The following is a 16,178-nucleotide window of genomic DNA, read 5'->3' as shown; positions in this document are numbered from 1 at the left end:
CCAGTGGATAGAGCACTAGTCTGGACTGTGGAAGACTTAGGTTCATATTTAGCTTCAGATCCTTACAAGTTGTGTGACTTTGAGCAACTCATTTAACCTCTGTTTGCTTCAGTTTCTAAAACTGTTAAAAGGGGGTAATAATAGCACATGCACACACAGAGAATTGTTGTCAACAAACATTACTTAATTATCTTTTAAAGAAGTTTTTATCAATTTTTTTGTTTGCTTCTTATGTCACCATAGTTATCTCAAGTATCTCTCTCCTCCCCCTCCCAGAGAGCCATCATATGACAAATTGTATTTTTTAGAGAGAAAGAAAAATCAGCACATGTGATCAATACATTGAAAAAGTCTGGAAACAAGTGTAATGGGTAACACCTGTGAACCTCCCAATTCCACAAAGGGGTAGATGTCTTTTCACATTTCTTCATTCAAGTTCTGAGTTAATAAATATTTATTAAGTTCCTACTATGTACCAAGCACTGCAAAAAACAATGGAGGATACAAATATAAAAAAAAAGAAAGTTTGACCCTGGCCTCAAGGAGCTTACAATCCAATGAGGAACACAACACAAAAGAAAAGCTGGGAGGGCAAGGGAGGAGAAGGTACCTGGCCTGGGAGCATAAGAAAGAAACTGAAGAAGTCTAAAATAAGCACTTCAGGAGAATTCAAAGCTGTCTGAAATGAAGGCTGGAAAATGAGGAGACATCTTAGGATAGGATCAAATTGTGGTGAGGATGAAATGAGAAAGTATTTCTAAAGAGCTTAGCACAGTAGTACTCAGGTGTTTAATAATTCCCTCTCTCCCTCCCTCCCTATTTTCTTTCTGTCCTCCCTCCCTCTTCTTTTCTTTTCTCCCTCCATTCCTTTCTTCCCCAAATTCCAAGCTGGCCACAATGAAAACAAGATGGAATGCCCTCCATTTGTTGTCAGACTCCACCAGGATTGAACTCCATCTATTTGATCACATAACTGGAGGCCCTTTGTGAGAAGCCACCTTTCCCTGCCAGCACACAAATGACATCTATGGGATCTCATCTAGCTCAACACCCTCATTATGAAGTCACTTCTCAAGGGTGAAAGGGACTTGCCCACTATCACCCAATTAGTGGCAGAGCCAGGAATATAATTCAGGTCTCTTGACAACCCCTCTGCTTCCTGTCACGGAGTTGTCACCTCATCCTCAAGTTGCCCTTGAGTTGTTTAAAGGTCTACACCGATGGATAAGCTATAGTATTCCTTTATTTCTTCAACTGAAGTAATTACAAAGAAAACCTGCTTTTTTTCCCTTTCATTTTATGCAGGAGGTCAAACCCATGAAAGTTATATGCCTGACCCCAGCTCTATGCCCTATATTTCTCAGGAAGGGGTGAATTTGAATGAAAGAAGGAGGAAATCCCATAATGTATAAAGTGTGGCATTCTGGGTACTTGATATAAGTTTGCATTGGGGTACTTGATATACGTTTGCACTGGGGTAGAGATGACATGACTTTTGAAAAAAACCTTCAACTTGAACTCCAGAATGGCCACAAGACATTTGGAGGAGGGAGGAATGAAATGCTGTTTTGTGGAAAGACTGGGGAAATCAGTCTGAGATACTGGGTTTTAAACCCATCTGGGATTAGCTACCTAAACTAGGTAACTAAATGGATAGAGTGCGAGACTAGAAGTCAGGAAGATCTAAGTTTTCCACTTAGTAGCTGTGTGACCCTGGACAAGTCACTTCACCTCTGTTTACCTCAGTTTCCTCAACTATAAAATGGAGAAAATAGCGACATCTGCCTCCCAGGGTTGTGAGGATCAAATAAGATAATTTATATAAAGCTATTTGTAAACTTTAGAGTCATAGCAAGGCAAGTATTGTTGTTGACTCGGTGACTTTCAGCAAGTTCCTTTACCCTTTCTAGAACTCATCTTCCTCATTTGTAAAATGAGGATATTGAATGAGATGAATCCCCAAGTTCCCCTCTAGGGCTAAATCTTTAATCCTATGACTATAAGTGATCCCTGCCACCCACAAGAAGTCCCTAAAAAATGAAGTCAGCAGAATCAGGAAAATGCTACACACAAGGCTTGCAAAAAAGAACCAAAAATGAAACTCTTTTGACTAGTCTTGACCCCAGAAAAGAGTTGAGAAAGTGACCCTCCTTCTCTTCTTTGCAGAGGTGGGAGGGGGGAAGGAAGAGGGATTCTGAATGTAGCATATTTCATATCCTCTTACAATGTAGGTGGTGTGTTTGTTTCAGTAAACTGCTCTCCCATCCCCCAGCCTTTTTTATTTCATTGTTACAAGGGACATGTTGCCAGGCAGGAAATATATTTAGAAATGAAGATGATATATAATAATGAAAGATATCAAATAACTAAAAAAACAAAAACAAAAGTCCTTAGATCTTCTGAAGGTAAGTGGCTCAGACCTGTACCTAATATTTTTCTTTCTTTAGGAAAACTTACCCAAAAATGACTGAAGTAAGCAATATGAAAAGAATTCTCAAATCAACTTATTAGGACCAATTCCAGAACACTCACCATCTGGGGACCCAGAGAGGCTACTATATCTCTAGGAAAAAGGGAAGTTAATTTGGGATGAAAAGGGGTGGAGATAGAGAAAAAAAGATTCAGCCTCTGGTAGCTTCTTATTTTAACTAGTTATTCTTACTACCTACATGATAAACTCAATTGTTTCTACGTTGCTTAAGAGTTTTATAGGCACCTTTAAAATTTTCAGTATCCTAAACTAAGCCCAAGTCCATGCCTCCCAGGAGTGTGCTGGAACCAGCTCTAACCATTTGCTGACCCAGTTTTTTTTTTTTTATTTTTTGATAAACATTTTGCTAAGTACATACACCTCAGAAATCTGCAATTGCTACAAATCAGGCTTGATTTATTATTTTGTTGATTAAAAGTGATAATAAGTTGATTGGAAGTGATAGTAATGCAGATTATGCCTAAAAATATATGCATGCATTTCCCTCCTCCCTCCAAAAAAGAAAAGCTTATTAAACATTTAGCAGCATAATCATTGAGCTCAGCAGGTGTATAGTGTGTTAGCCCTTCATAGCTGAAGAAGACCACACCATCAGAGAAATGATGACATGACTTGTACTTGACTTTGTTTTGAGTGAGGGAGGGCTGTGCAGCTCACCAGCCTCACTTCTCCTCCAGAGCCATCTGAATCCAGTGACCAGATATTCATCAGGATGACTGGAGATGACCCAGGATGAGGCAGTTGGGGTTAAGTGACTTGCCCAAGGTCACACAGCTAGTGAGTGTTAAGTGTCTGAGGTGAGATTTGAACTCAGGTCCTCCTGACTCCTGCACTGGTGCGCTATCCACTGCATCACCTAGCTGCCCAGAGAATGAAGTTATCACCACACTGGAGGCTTGGTGATTCTAGACTAGTGTAGTAGTAGTAGTAGTAGTAGTAATAGTAGTAGTAGTCATAGTAGTAGTAGTAATATTAGTGGTGGTGGTAGCAGTAGTAGCAGTCATAGTAGTAGGAGTAGTAATATTAACAATAATAATAGCAGCAATAACAATAATGTATTTATATAGTGCTCTAAGGTTTGCAAGGTGTTTTATATCCATTATCTCATTTGAACCTCACAACACTCCCTGATACTCTATTTACAATTCTGCAAAAACTCATCATCCTTCTATTGCTTATCAACATCCCCACACCTCTACTGGCCCTATACTCTCATGGAGACCAGAAGCAGGAGGGCATCCCTCATTATGGTCAGTGCCTTGTGGATCCTAACAGAATCACTGGCATTGGTCCATTCCAAAAGGAATTCTCTCTTCTTCACAGATGAGGAAATTCTAAGGTAGAGCCAGAGCCAGAGTTCAGATCTCCAGTCTTTATAACCATCTCCCAAAAGGTTCTCTCTTTCACCTTTGGTTCCCTATGTATTCAGAAACTTGAGGAGTGGGGGCAGGCATAAGAGGTAGGAAAGGAGAGCAGAAGAGCATAGTCTATAGTAAAAGAAAATGTTAATGTACAGATGGTCAACCTGGTATCTCGGACTTTATAACTTTAATGACCTATTGTATGGTATTAGGTAAGATATTATCTTTTCTAGTATTGATCACATGACATGGGTAGACACTGGCACAGGACCAGCAAGCATGACATGCCCTCATCAAAGAAGGTGGTTTGCTCTATGAACAAAGCAGAATTGAAGTAGCTCAAAAGAAATGTAAGATGTTCAGATTTAGAGAATCTACCACAAATGTTCATGTGGACTATTCTTGTCCGACCTGTGGTAGAGCATTTTGAGCTTGTATTGGTCTGATCAGCTACAGTCAGACATGCTGTAATTTTATTCTAACTAGTGATATCATTTTAGTCCTTTTCTATAATGAAGGACAACAACCAACCAATCCTTCTCTGGACCTGTTTTTCCTTCAGTGCAATTACAGGAACAATCACTGATTAATAAAGAATCATAAATTGTGGAGCCAAAATGAACCTTAAAAATAACAGTCCAATTGCCCCCCCCTCTCCTCTCTCTTGCTCTTCCTCTCTCTGGAGTGGAGGAAGGGGAAGTAGATCTAGAGCAATGATTTTGTTTGTATGGGGAACTTGGAGCATGTGGGAAACACAACAGGGGTATATACACTTGTGTCAGCTCTTACTCTGCTGATTGTTAATTTTCAGTAAGACCATTTTACACCTCAGAAATTAGCAAAGCTTTGATTGTTTTGATTATCTAAATTTAAACTAAACTTAAAAGTAATGGAGAAAATGTTAAATAATACAGATTACATTTCTAGAGTTAGTGTTGAGACATTTACCAGAACTGCCTTGATATTCCCCTCTCATGTATGGGGTCCCCAGTATGACTATATGTCACACACACACACACACACACACACACAGAGTCAGCTAAGGGAGTAAATCAATTCTAAGCAAATTTATAGTAAGAGAAGGTAAATAGCATATTTCCTAGTACTCCCATTTCACAGATTCTACAAATACACCATAAATAAGAAGATCGAGTACTCATTGGAACTGTGAGTGAGGGACAAATACATAAGAGATATATGTGACAGGCATAACCCTCATATGTAGGGCACATCCTTAGACCATTTATCAGGTGAGGAATGATTATTTTTCCATGCATTTGTATCAATTGTTTAAATATCTTGGAAATGAGACTTTTGTCAGAGAAACTTGCTGCAAAGATTTTTTTCCCCAGTTAATTGTTTTCTTTTCATCTTAGCATCATGAGATTTCTTTATGCAAAAGCTTTTTATTTTATGTAATCAAAATGATCCATTTATTTTTCTAATTTGTTGGCATGTGAACTTTTATCATGTAGAACTATACTATATACTATAACACACTATAAGGTACATACTATAACATCAGTATTATAAGAATGAGCAATCTTAAGGATTTATAAACTAATGAAGAATAAAATTAAGAGAACCAGGAAAAATAAATCACACAATAATAACACCATAAAAATAAACAAGTTGTAAGAAATATGATCAATGCAATGATCATTCATGATTCCAGAGGAAACACAGTCTATTCATTGTTGGGGGTGTAAGCTCAGTTTCATGAGGACAGTCTCGGGCAGGTAAAAGTGAGGACCTCTAAACCTCAGAGTTCTCATGAGGCCCCCCAGGGAACAGCTGCGAATTGAGGCGTGAAACATGGGCTATCTCGTGCATTTCCACCTCTTCTCAGTGGGAAACTTGCTGGGGAGAGCATCCCACCCTTGAGATTGGCCCGTGGTCTGAGCACACCTGTTGTTGACTAGCTAGGGGCTGAGAGCACGCATGGTATTCACGTGCAAACTATGCGGTGGGAGAGCTTAAGTAGGGACAGGAAAGCCTGAAGGCCCTCTTCTGGATTCAGAGTCCCCTCCAGGGGCTCTTCGCGCTGAGGGGCCCTTGGAGGGAAGAGGGTCCCTCCCCTCTCCCGCTCCCATCCTCTTGCTGTACAATCCTTGCCCCTTGGGAGGAGGAGGATTCCTCTCTCCTGGGGAAGAATTCACCCTGCACATGTAACTAAGACCCTGAATAAAGCCTAACCCTTGTTCAACTCTAGAAAGTCTCTTCTCTCAACACGTTTATCCAGTTGGCCACTGAAGACCTGCGAAGGTAAGACTTGGGTAGCCCATCGGCCTCTAGGCCGAACAATTCATTAACTGGGAGGTGATGGATTTAAGGTGAAGAATGACACATATATATTTTTGTGTATAGTCTTTGGGGGAATATTTTTTCCTTAACTATGCATATTTGTTACAAAAATTTGCTTCTTTTTATTTTTCAATAGGGTGGAGGTGGGAGGGAGAAAAATAGATTTCTATTAAATAGTAAGGTGGGGAGGGTGATACAGATGTTGAATGTTTTATGTACTTTCAGACAAAGTCACTATTATTAGTTTTACTTAACTGTTTAGCTTTGTTACAAGGGACCTCTCACAAAGCAGCAGTGATCTGTAAATGCAATATAAAAACAAAATACATCAATAAAACTGAAAAAAAAAAGAAAATCCTCAATCTAAATTTAATTATGGCTTATGTCTAGAACCATTCCCTATTGGGTGTGGCATCTGAGGGTGTGGGGAGGGGGAAGGGGAAAGGAATAAGCATTTACATAATATTTATTGTGTGCCAGGCACTGTGTTAAGCACTTTTTACCAAATATTATTTGAATCTCACAGCAACTCTGTGAGGTGTGTACTGTTATCATCCTTATTTTACAGTTCTGGCAAAGGGAAGTTATGTGACTTGCATGGAGTCACACAGCTAGTGAGTATCTGAGTTTGGATTTGAACTCAAGTCTTCCTAACTTCAAGCCTGGGGCTCTACCTACTGTGCCACAGGGGTTCATTGTTCCACCGGTCTCATGGTAACTGGGTATTCTCTGCTGGTGTCAGACTCTTGCTCCCTGCTGCCAGATTCTACTCAATCTCTTCAGTACCACTTGGCAGCCCTACAAGCTCCTTTCTACTAAGTACAGTAGCCAGACAGGTTCACGACAAACTTCAGCCACAACTTCTACACTTAACTACAAAAGCCAAGCAAAGTACCCCTATGTCTATGTGGGAATCAAAGTATTATGTTCCAGAAAATTATCTCACTTAAGGTAAAATATTTGCTAGTTCCTCCTTGGGTTATCATTCAAATATGTGAGTCAGAATAAAAACTAAGGTAAGGAAGTAAAGTTATTTTCCTCTAGTCATTTAGCCAGCACTTTCACCTTTATTATATATATCTATCAACAAAACCCTAATTGTTTTGGTAATGTATTTTGACCAAAACTTCTGTGGTACAAAAAGGTTAAATGACTTACTCATATTCATACAGCTAGTAAATGTTCACCACAGGACTTATGTAATCCAACTTAACTTCCCCAAAACCCCCAAATTTGGGCTAATAATGATATACCTTTAAAAGGATCACAAAGAGTTGAGAAAATTTTACAAGAGAGGAAAGAAACTACAGTTAACTGTCATTGGAGAAAATTTATAAGCCATTTTGACAAAACTGACATAACTACATTTTGATGAGAATTTCTGAGAATATACAAGTGTTTTAGAGGAAGAGATATTTGCCAACGCACAAGCAGATAAACAGCTAGACTGATAAGATAGGAGTGACTGGAATGGAAATGAGGCTGAACAGCCAGAAGCAATTGACAGCTGGTGAGAATTCCAAATTACTTTGGCTTCAAGGTCCTTCACAGCTGATACATTATTTGAATGTTTTGTTAGGTTTCTTTATTAATTGATACTTAATTGATATTTAATAATTATTGATAGTTAACAATTGATAATTTTAACTTATCTGCCTCAATTTCCCCCTCTGTAAAATTAGGATAACAATAATACCTATCTCCCAGAGTTGTTGTGAGGATAAAATTAGATAATATTTGTCAAGTACTTTGCAAATCCTAAAGTGTTTTATAAATGCTTGCAATAATGTAAATTAAAAGAACAAAAAAATGAAACTCCTCTCTATAATTATAATGACCAGTCTTCACCCCAGAAAACAGTTGAGAAAATGAACCTCCTTTTTTCTTTGCAGAGGTAGGGGGAGGGAGGTTTGAATGTAGAATGTTCCATATCCTCTAATAATGTAGGTGATGTGTGAGTTTCAGCAAACTTCTGGTACCTTTTATTTCATTGTTACAAGCTTCTATTAGTAGTCTACAAAAATCAATATGAGATAATAGTTTGACATAGCAGTCAAAAAAATTTTTTTTAAATCTTGGCCTACTTAACAGAGACACTATGTCTAGTAGGGAGGTAATGCGCATTTACTAAGCACTTCCTAAGTGCCAGGCATTGTGCTAAATGCTTTAGAAATATTGTCTCATTTGATCCTTTCAACATCCCTCCAAGGTAGACCCTGTTATGATCCCTATTTTGCAACTGAGGAAACTGAGACGGAGATTAAATGGTTTACCTGGAGTAGCCAGATTTGAACTCAAGTCTTCCTAATTCCACAATCAGGATTCTATTCATTGCACGACCTAACTGTCCCTAGTGGGGTGTGGATAGGAGTAATAGTATCCTTTAACTCTACACTGATCAAACCATTTATGGAGTATCATTTATGGAGCATTATATTCTAGGTGCCCCTGAGAGAAATGATTATTAATAATCAATATTTGGCGGGGAGACTCAGAGGTCTCCCCTCTTCCAAAGTCCAGATTTTAAATTCAGTCTCTTGAAGGACATTAATGATAATGAGATTGAATTAATTCTCTTCAATCTTGGTCAGACCCCACCCAACTTTACAAGGAACTTAATCTAAAGTGGAGAAATCCTTTGTGTTTGTCCTTCGTAGCCAAAGAAGACCATGCCATCAGAGAAATAATGACATGACTTGCAATTGACTTTGTTTTGGGTGAGGGAGGGCTGTGCAGGTCACCAGCCTTACTTCTCGTCCACAGCCATCTGAATCCAGTGACCAGATATTCATCAGGATGACTGGAGATGACCCAGGATGAGGCAATTGGAGTAAAGTGACTTGCCAAAGGTCACACAGCTAGTGAGTGTCAAGTGTCTGAGGTGAGATTTGAACTCAAGTCTTCCTGACTCCTGCTGTATCCACTGCACCACCTAGCTGCCCTCATTGTTTAAGTAGATGATAGAAGAAAGAGTGAGGAGCCAAGAATGGAGGACAAGGAAGCCCTGACAGGTCACGGTGGTAAAACAGAAATACAAAGAATTCAGAGGCAGAGCCTAAAATAGTCCAGACTAAAGATAAACAGGCCAGCATCTGACATCATAAAAGTCAGTAAAGGGGAAGCCATGTGGCAGAGTGGATAGAGTGCTGGGCTTGGATATACAAATAGGATAAATTGGAGGTAATCAATAGAGGAAAAGCACTAGCATTATTAATAAAGGATTCCTGTAGAAGTTTTTCCTGGGAACTTGATAGAAACCAGGAGGTAAGATGAGGAAGGAGAGAATGCTAGACATGGGCAACATGTCTGGAGGTGGAGAGTCTTGTTTAAGGAACAGCAGAGAAGTCAGTGTCACTGATCATAGTGTGTGTGTGTGTGTGTGTGTGTGTGTGTGTGTGTGTGTGTGTGTGTGTGACTAGAAGGGTAGGAGGGAGCCAAGTTGTAAAGGAGTAAATGGAACTATTTTGCATTTGATCTTCAAAGGGATAGGAAGCCACTGGAGTTTACTGAAGGAGAGGGGATGTGATACTGCAGTCACTGGGAAGAAAATGCTTTTGTAAACTATTTATATTTATATATCTATGCATAGATATATGATACATTTCAGGACCACTCTCTATTATCTGTGCAAATCCTACCATCCTTTAAGGCCCAATTTAATTCTCATTTCCTTCAGGAAACCAACCTTAAGTTCCCAAAGTGATGTCTCTTTCCTCTGAGTTAACCTAAGGCTTACAGTATGTGCCACAGCATTTTAACAATCATATACCATTTTGTATTGTATACCACTGTCTCATGCATATATCTTGACTCCCTCTTGAGATTATAAATTCTGTGATGCCAGAGACCCTGTAATAGGACTGTAAATTTAGCCTTCCAAGGGGCCTTAGAGAGAAGGTTAGGGTTCTCATATTTCCATATCCATTTCTGAATTCCAAGGTATCTAGAATAGTTATCAGGCACTGAAACTTCAGTGGAGACAGATCCTTTTGTCTAGATAGTCCAGGGCTGGGGATGGTCTAAGTATACAGTTTCTCCATCCAAGAATGATATGATGTCACTCCTGGCACCTCATTGAGCACCTACTCTTTGAATTATAGCTGTGAACTTGCTGCCATCGTTGTCTCTGTTCTAAGAGAGAGGGTTAAATGACCATCCTTTTATTAATAACATGTTGACCTTATTAATGAGTATTATTAATTAAATTACCCAGGAAAATATGTATCTCAAACTTTTTTAATCATAACATCCCATTTTAGGAAAGAACTTGATAAGGTGAAGGGAATCCATAAGATGGTAACCAGAATAGCAAAGAGCCATAAGATTATGATTTCTATCAACTATTTGAAAGAAGAGAGGATGTCAGACCTAGAAATGAAAAGACATGGTGGGGGAAGAGAGAGAAATATGCTATTGTTTTAAAGTATTGAAACAGGGGGTGGAGCCAAGATGGCGGAGTAGAAAGACACACATACGGAGGCTGCCCCCACACAGCCCATAAAACACCTGTAGAGAGGGACTCTCAACAAATTTTGGAGCAGTGGAAGTGGAGAACAACAGAGTGGAGGAGATTTCCAGCCCAGGGTGACCTGAAAGACCCACAGGAAATGTCAATTGCACCAGACGTGAAGCGGAGCTCAGAGCATGGAGCCCAGCCCAGCCTTGGCTGTGCATTCACAGCTCATGAACAGCCCTCTGGGGCAGAATCTTCATTCGGGGAAACCCCAGTCCCAGCAGCAGAGGGTCCGCAGATCCCTCAACCCGACAGGTGCCAAAGGTCAGTGATGGGGTTTATTAAGCTGGCCAGGAAGGGAGAAGGGCCTTCACATTGGGCAGGCGGCAGTAGTTCTCAGGGCAGCCCCTACAGCAGCCTGAGACCATAGCTAGATCGTCAAAACCCCTGGGGGCACTGAAGAGTTGAGTCTTACCTCAGCCCTGTGTAGATGCCCTGAAGCAGCTGAATGGAGGCCCTGCCCCCATAGCTTGACTGAATCCCACCCCCCCCAGTGCTAGCTTGGCGGAACTGGAAGTCAGCTGCCTGTGGAGAGGAAACGATGCTAAGATTCTGGGCACAAAAATCCTTCCCTGCGCCCAGACCAGTACATACTTGATTGTGCCACCTTGGAGGAACTGATGTCTTACAGGTCCCCAGAGTATACCCTACTCTTGACAAAAGACCCAAAAGTCAAGTAACTGGTTGGGAAAATGCCCAAAAAAGGGGGGGAAAAAAGACTATAGAAGGTTACTTTCTTGGTGAACAGATATCTTCTCCCATCCTTTTAGATGAGGAAGAACAATGCTTACCATCAGGGAAAGATATAAAAGTCAAGGCTTCTGTATCCCAAACATCCAAAATAAATATTCAGTGGGCTCAGGCCATGGAAGAGCTCAAAAAGGATTTTCAAAATCAAGTTAGAGAGGTGGAGGAAAAACTGGGAAGAGAAATGAGAGAGATGCAAGAAAAACATGAAAAGCAGATCAACACCTTGCTAAAGGAGACCCAAAAAAATGCTGAAGAAAATAACACCTTGAAAAATAGGCTAACTCAATTGGCAAAAGAGGGTCAAAAAGCCAATGAGGAGAAGAAAATGCTTTCAAAAGCAGAATTAGCCAAATGGAAAAGGAGATTCAAAAGCTCACTGAAGAAAATAGTTCTTTCAAAATTAGAATGGAACAGATGGAGGCTAATGACTTTATGAGAAACCAAGAAATCACAAAACAAAACCAAAAGAATGAAAAAATGGAAGATAATGTGAAATATCTCATTGGGAAAACAACTGACCTGGAAAATAGATCCAGGAGAGACAACTTAAAAATTATGGACTACCTGAAAGCCATGATAAAAAAAAAAGCCTAGACATCATCTTTCATGAAATTATCAAGGAAAACTGCCCTGAGATTCTAGAACCAGAGGGCAAAATAAATATTCAAGGAATCCACTGATCACCTCCTGAAAGAGATCCAAAAAGAGAAACTCCTAGGAACATTGTGGCCAAATTCCAGAGTTCCCAGGTCAAGAAGAAAATATTGCAAGCAGCTAGAAAGAAATAATTCAAGTATTGTGGAAATACTATCAGGATAACACAAGATCTAGCAGCTTCTACATTAAGGGATCGAAGGGCGTGGAATATGATATTCCAGAAGTCAAAGGAACTAGAACTAAAACCAAGAATCACCTACTCAGCAAAACTGAGTATAATACTTCAGGGGAAAAATTGGTCTTTCAATGAAATGGAAGACTTTCAAACATTCTTGATGAAAAGACCAGAGCTGAAAAGAAAATTTGACCTTCAAACATAAGAATCAAGAGAAGCATGAAAAGGTAAACAGTAAAGAGAAATCATAAGGGACTTACTAAAGTTGAACTGTTTACATTCCTACACGGAAAGACAATATTTGTAACTCTTGAAACTTTTTTCAGTATCTGGGTAGTTGGTGGGATTACACACACACACACACACACACACACACACACACACAGCACAGGGTGAATTGAATAGGATGGGATTATATCTTAAAAAAATGAAATTAATGGGTGAAAGAGAAATATATTGGGAGGAGAAAGGGAGAAATGGAAGGGGGCAGGTTATCTCTCATAAAAGAGGCAAATAAAAGACTTTTCAGTGGAGGGAAAAAGAGGAGAGGTGAGAGAAAAAACATGAAGCTTACTCTCATCACATTCGACTAAAGGAAGGAATAAAATGCACACTCATTTTGGTATGAAAACCTATCTTACAATACAAGAAAGTGGGGGAGAAGGGGATCAGCAGGGTGGAGGGGGATGATGGAAGGGAGGGCAGTGGGAGGAGGGAGCAATTTGAAGTCAACACTCTTGGGGAGGGACAGGATCAAACGAGAGAATAGAAGCAATGTGGGGCAGGGTAGGATGGAGGGAAATATAGTTAGTCTTACACAACATGACTATTATGGAAGGCATTTGCAAAACTACACAGATATGGCCTATATTGAATTGCTTGCCTTCCCAAAGGGAATGGGTGGGGAGGGAGGGATGGGGAGAAGTTGGAACTCAGACTTTTAGGAACAACTGTTGAGTATTGTTCTTGCTACTAGGAAATAGAAATACAGATAATGGGGTATAGAAAGTTATCTTGCCCTACAGGACAAAAGAGAAGATGGGGTTAGGGAAGGGAGGGATATTAGAAGAGAGGGCAGATTGGTGATAGGGGCAATTAGAATGCTTGGCGTTTTGGGGTGGGGGGAGGGGAGAAATGGGAAGAAAATTTGAAACCCCAAATTTTGTGGAAATGAATGTTGAAAAGTTAAATAAATAAATAAATTTAAAAAAAAATAAAGCATTTAAACAAACATATGGTAGCAGAGGGTGTTCATCTTGTTCTGCTCCCCTCTAGAGCGACAAGCCAGGAGCAACATGTGCATGTTTTTAAAAGAGACATAGTTAGGTTTAACTTTAGGAAAAATATATTAACAGAGTTCTTCAAAATTCTAAAATGGGGAACTTTGGGAGGATAATAGGTTTCCTATGGTGCAGATTTCAAGCAAAAGCTGTTTGTTGGGAGTGTTTGTAGAGCAGATCCTTGTTCAGGTCCGTGTTAGACCAGGGGTTTTTAAGCCTGGGAGCTGTAAATTTGTTTTATATAACTGTATTTCAATGAGTTCTCTTGTAATACTATGTATTTTATGCACCGAATAATATTATTCTTAGGAGGGGTCCCTAGACTTCCCCAGACTGTCAAAGGGCTCCAAAGTTTTGTATCCAAAGGACACCAAGTTAAGAACCCCTGAGTTACAATATAAGTTTTCTGATGTCCCTTCCAACTCCATGAGTTGGTGATATGAGGAGATTGAGGTTCTGAGAGATCTAATGCCCAAAGTCGCAAAGTCAATGGAGCAGTAACTTCCTAAAAAGAAACCAAGCTCATTAAAGGTATTGTTTAGGGTTTATCTTCAAATTTCACTGCTATGAATTTGAAGCTACATCGCCATCTTTCTTTCGCAAATGTTGCCAATGCATTCACATAAAAAATGTTCTTGTACTTGGACACAAGAGGGCACCATTTCCTAAGGAATTGTTCACCAGCACTTCTAGCCCTTGATCCCTAGAGTAAATTGTTGGGTTTGAATTCGTTTTAGGAGAAATACAGATTGCAGAAAAGAAAGATCTCTTTGAAGACACTACAGGAAAAAGGGAGCATTTCTAGTAGATGCTGGAAAAGTATGAAATAATGAAAAGAGTGCTGCAACTGGAGCCAGAAGACCTGGGCTCAAATCACCACTTTTAATCCAGTGAGAGGTTAGGTAGGTTATTTTTTGTTTCCAAGCCTAATTTCTTCATCTGTAAAGCGAGGAGGCTAATCTAGAGTTAGAAGTGGGGAACCTGTAGCCTCAAGTGACCCTCTAGGTCTTCAAGTGTGGTCCTTTGACTGAATTCAACCTTCACAGAACAATTCTCCAAAAGAATTCAGTCAAAGGACTGCCATGGATCCCCTACCCTGTCCTAGAAAGTAGGATGTAGGGGTAAGTCCAGTTCTAGATCTTATTACTTACCAGGTAATTTATTACCTACATTCTTTCTCCCTGGCAACCGAAAGAATGGTGAACCAGGAAGCTCTGATATGCACTCTGTCACTGTTTTCATTGTGAAGTAAGATTACAAGACTAAGTGTGATCTAAGACTTAGTATCTGGACTAAATATGATCTTGACAAGTCAATATGATGAGGGCTGGAGGGGGCGGGAGGTGGTACAAGAAGTCCTGCATGGGCCATCTCCAGAAGAATTCACGAACTCAAACATTGTTGAGGTCAAGGTAAAGATTAATTATGCTTTTCAGTGGGCAAGAGTTCTTACGGAACCTGCAACCTTAGAGAGGTACAGGTAAAGTTTATAGAGGATATTTTATAGTGAAACATATGCCAAATATGCTAAGCAGGTGATTCAGGGCAGGATTAGGGCGTTGTTAAAGAGTGGTTAGTTCTTAAAGGAACATGCACTTTTAATATCTACTTTGCAGGTATTTTATGCAGAGTTCATCAGGGAAATAGCCCAAGGGGGTGAGGAGGGGGCCTACATAGAGGTGTGGTTTTAGGCTTGTCAACTGATGGTCAGGGCTGACTGAGAAATACCCAGGCTGATCTCATCAATGTCTTGTTAGACAAGATAAATGTAAGGGATACTCCTTGTACAGTCCTTGTATGCATGTCTAAGTCTAGATTGGTCAGTGAGTAGTAAACGTCATTATGACCCAGGGCATGGCCCGTTCAGTCAGTACACAGCTGGTTCAGACTAATAAATTCTATAGGTGTAGCTGGCTACTGTATCAGGAAGGGAGATAATGATTGTTACTGTGGCAGTCTGTGTCCTTGGGCTGGGGAGAAACTGCCTGGGATAGTATCTTGAGGTTAGGGACAAACGTGATTTTTAGAGAGAAATGTGGTTTTAGAATTGGGGCCAGGCACATGCACCCAAGCACCCCGTCAGATTCACCTTGTTATCCTCATCTATTTGTCTCCATATTCTCCAAGATGGATGATTTCATGGGTGTGGATGTGAGTATGGAAGCAAGCCGCCCTGCCATGCCTCAGGAGATGGTTTTATGAGGGGCCGTGACCAACCTTCTGTGTCAGATTCTGGCACAACAGACACGTGGCAATAATAATAATAATAGTAGCTAACATTTATACAGTGCTTTAAGGTTTTGCAAGACACTTTGCAAATATTATCTTGTTTGATCCTAACAATAACGCTGGAAAATAGGTGCTATTATTATTCCCATTTTATAGATGAGGAAAGTGAAGCAGACAGGAGTTAAGTGACTTGCGCAGGGTCACACAACCAGTAAGGGTCTTAGGCCAGATTTGAAATTGTGGTCTTCCTCATTCCATGTCTAGTGAGTACTCTAACCATTGTGCTACCTAACTGCCTCTCGTATTTCACTGAGTCAGACTTATAATCCATCCCGTTTGGAAGGAGCTGCCAGAACTTGCATTCTACTGGCTAGACTAGGAAAGCCTAGGAATCACCTCTACTCCACAATGAGCCTTT

General features: G+C 40.1%; 1 long non-coding RNA gene across 1 annotated transcript in view; it reads right to left on the bottom strand.

The window, feature by feature from the left end:
• The window catches only part of LOC140528008 (uncharacterized), a 34,289-nt gene that overhangs the window by 17,834 nt on the left and 277 nt on the right, over positions 1 to 16,178 (bottom strand). Inside the window, exon 2 of the long non-coding RNA XR_011975019.1 lies at positions 6,412 to 6,455. This is a non-coding gene — a long non-coding RNA (uncharacterized lncRNA). The remainder of the gene's footprint in view (positions 1 to 6,411; positions 6,456 to 16,178) is intronic.

This window comes from Notamacropus eugenii, chromosome 2, assembly GCF_028372415.1.
Source record: "Notamacropus eugenii isolate mMacEug1 chromosome 2, mMacEug1.pri_v2, whole genome shotgun sequence".
Classification (NCBI taxonomy): Eukaryota; Metazoa; Chordata; class Mammalia; order Diprotodontia; family Macropodidae; genus Notamacropus; species Notamacropus eugenii.
The sequence above is the reverse complement of the archived record's forward strand: the minus strand, read 5'-3'. Positions and strand labels throughout refer to the sequence as shown.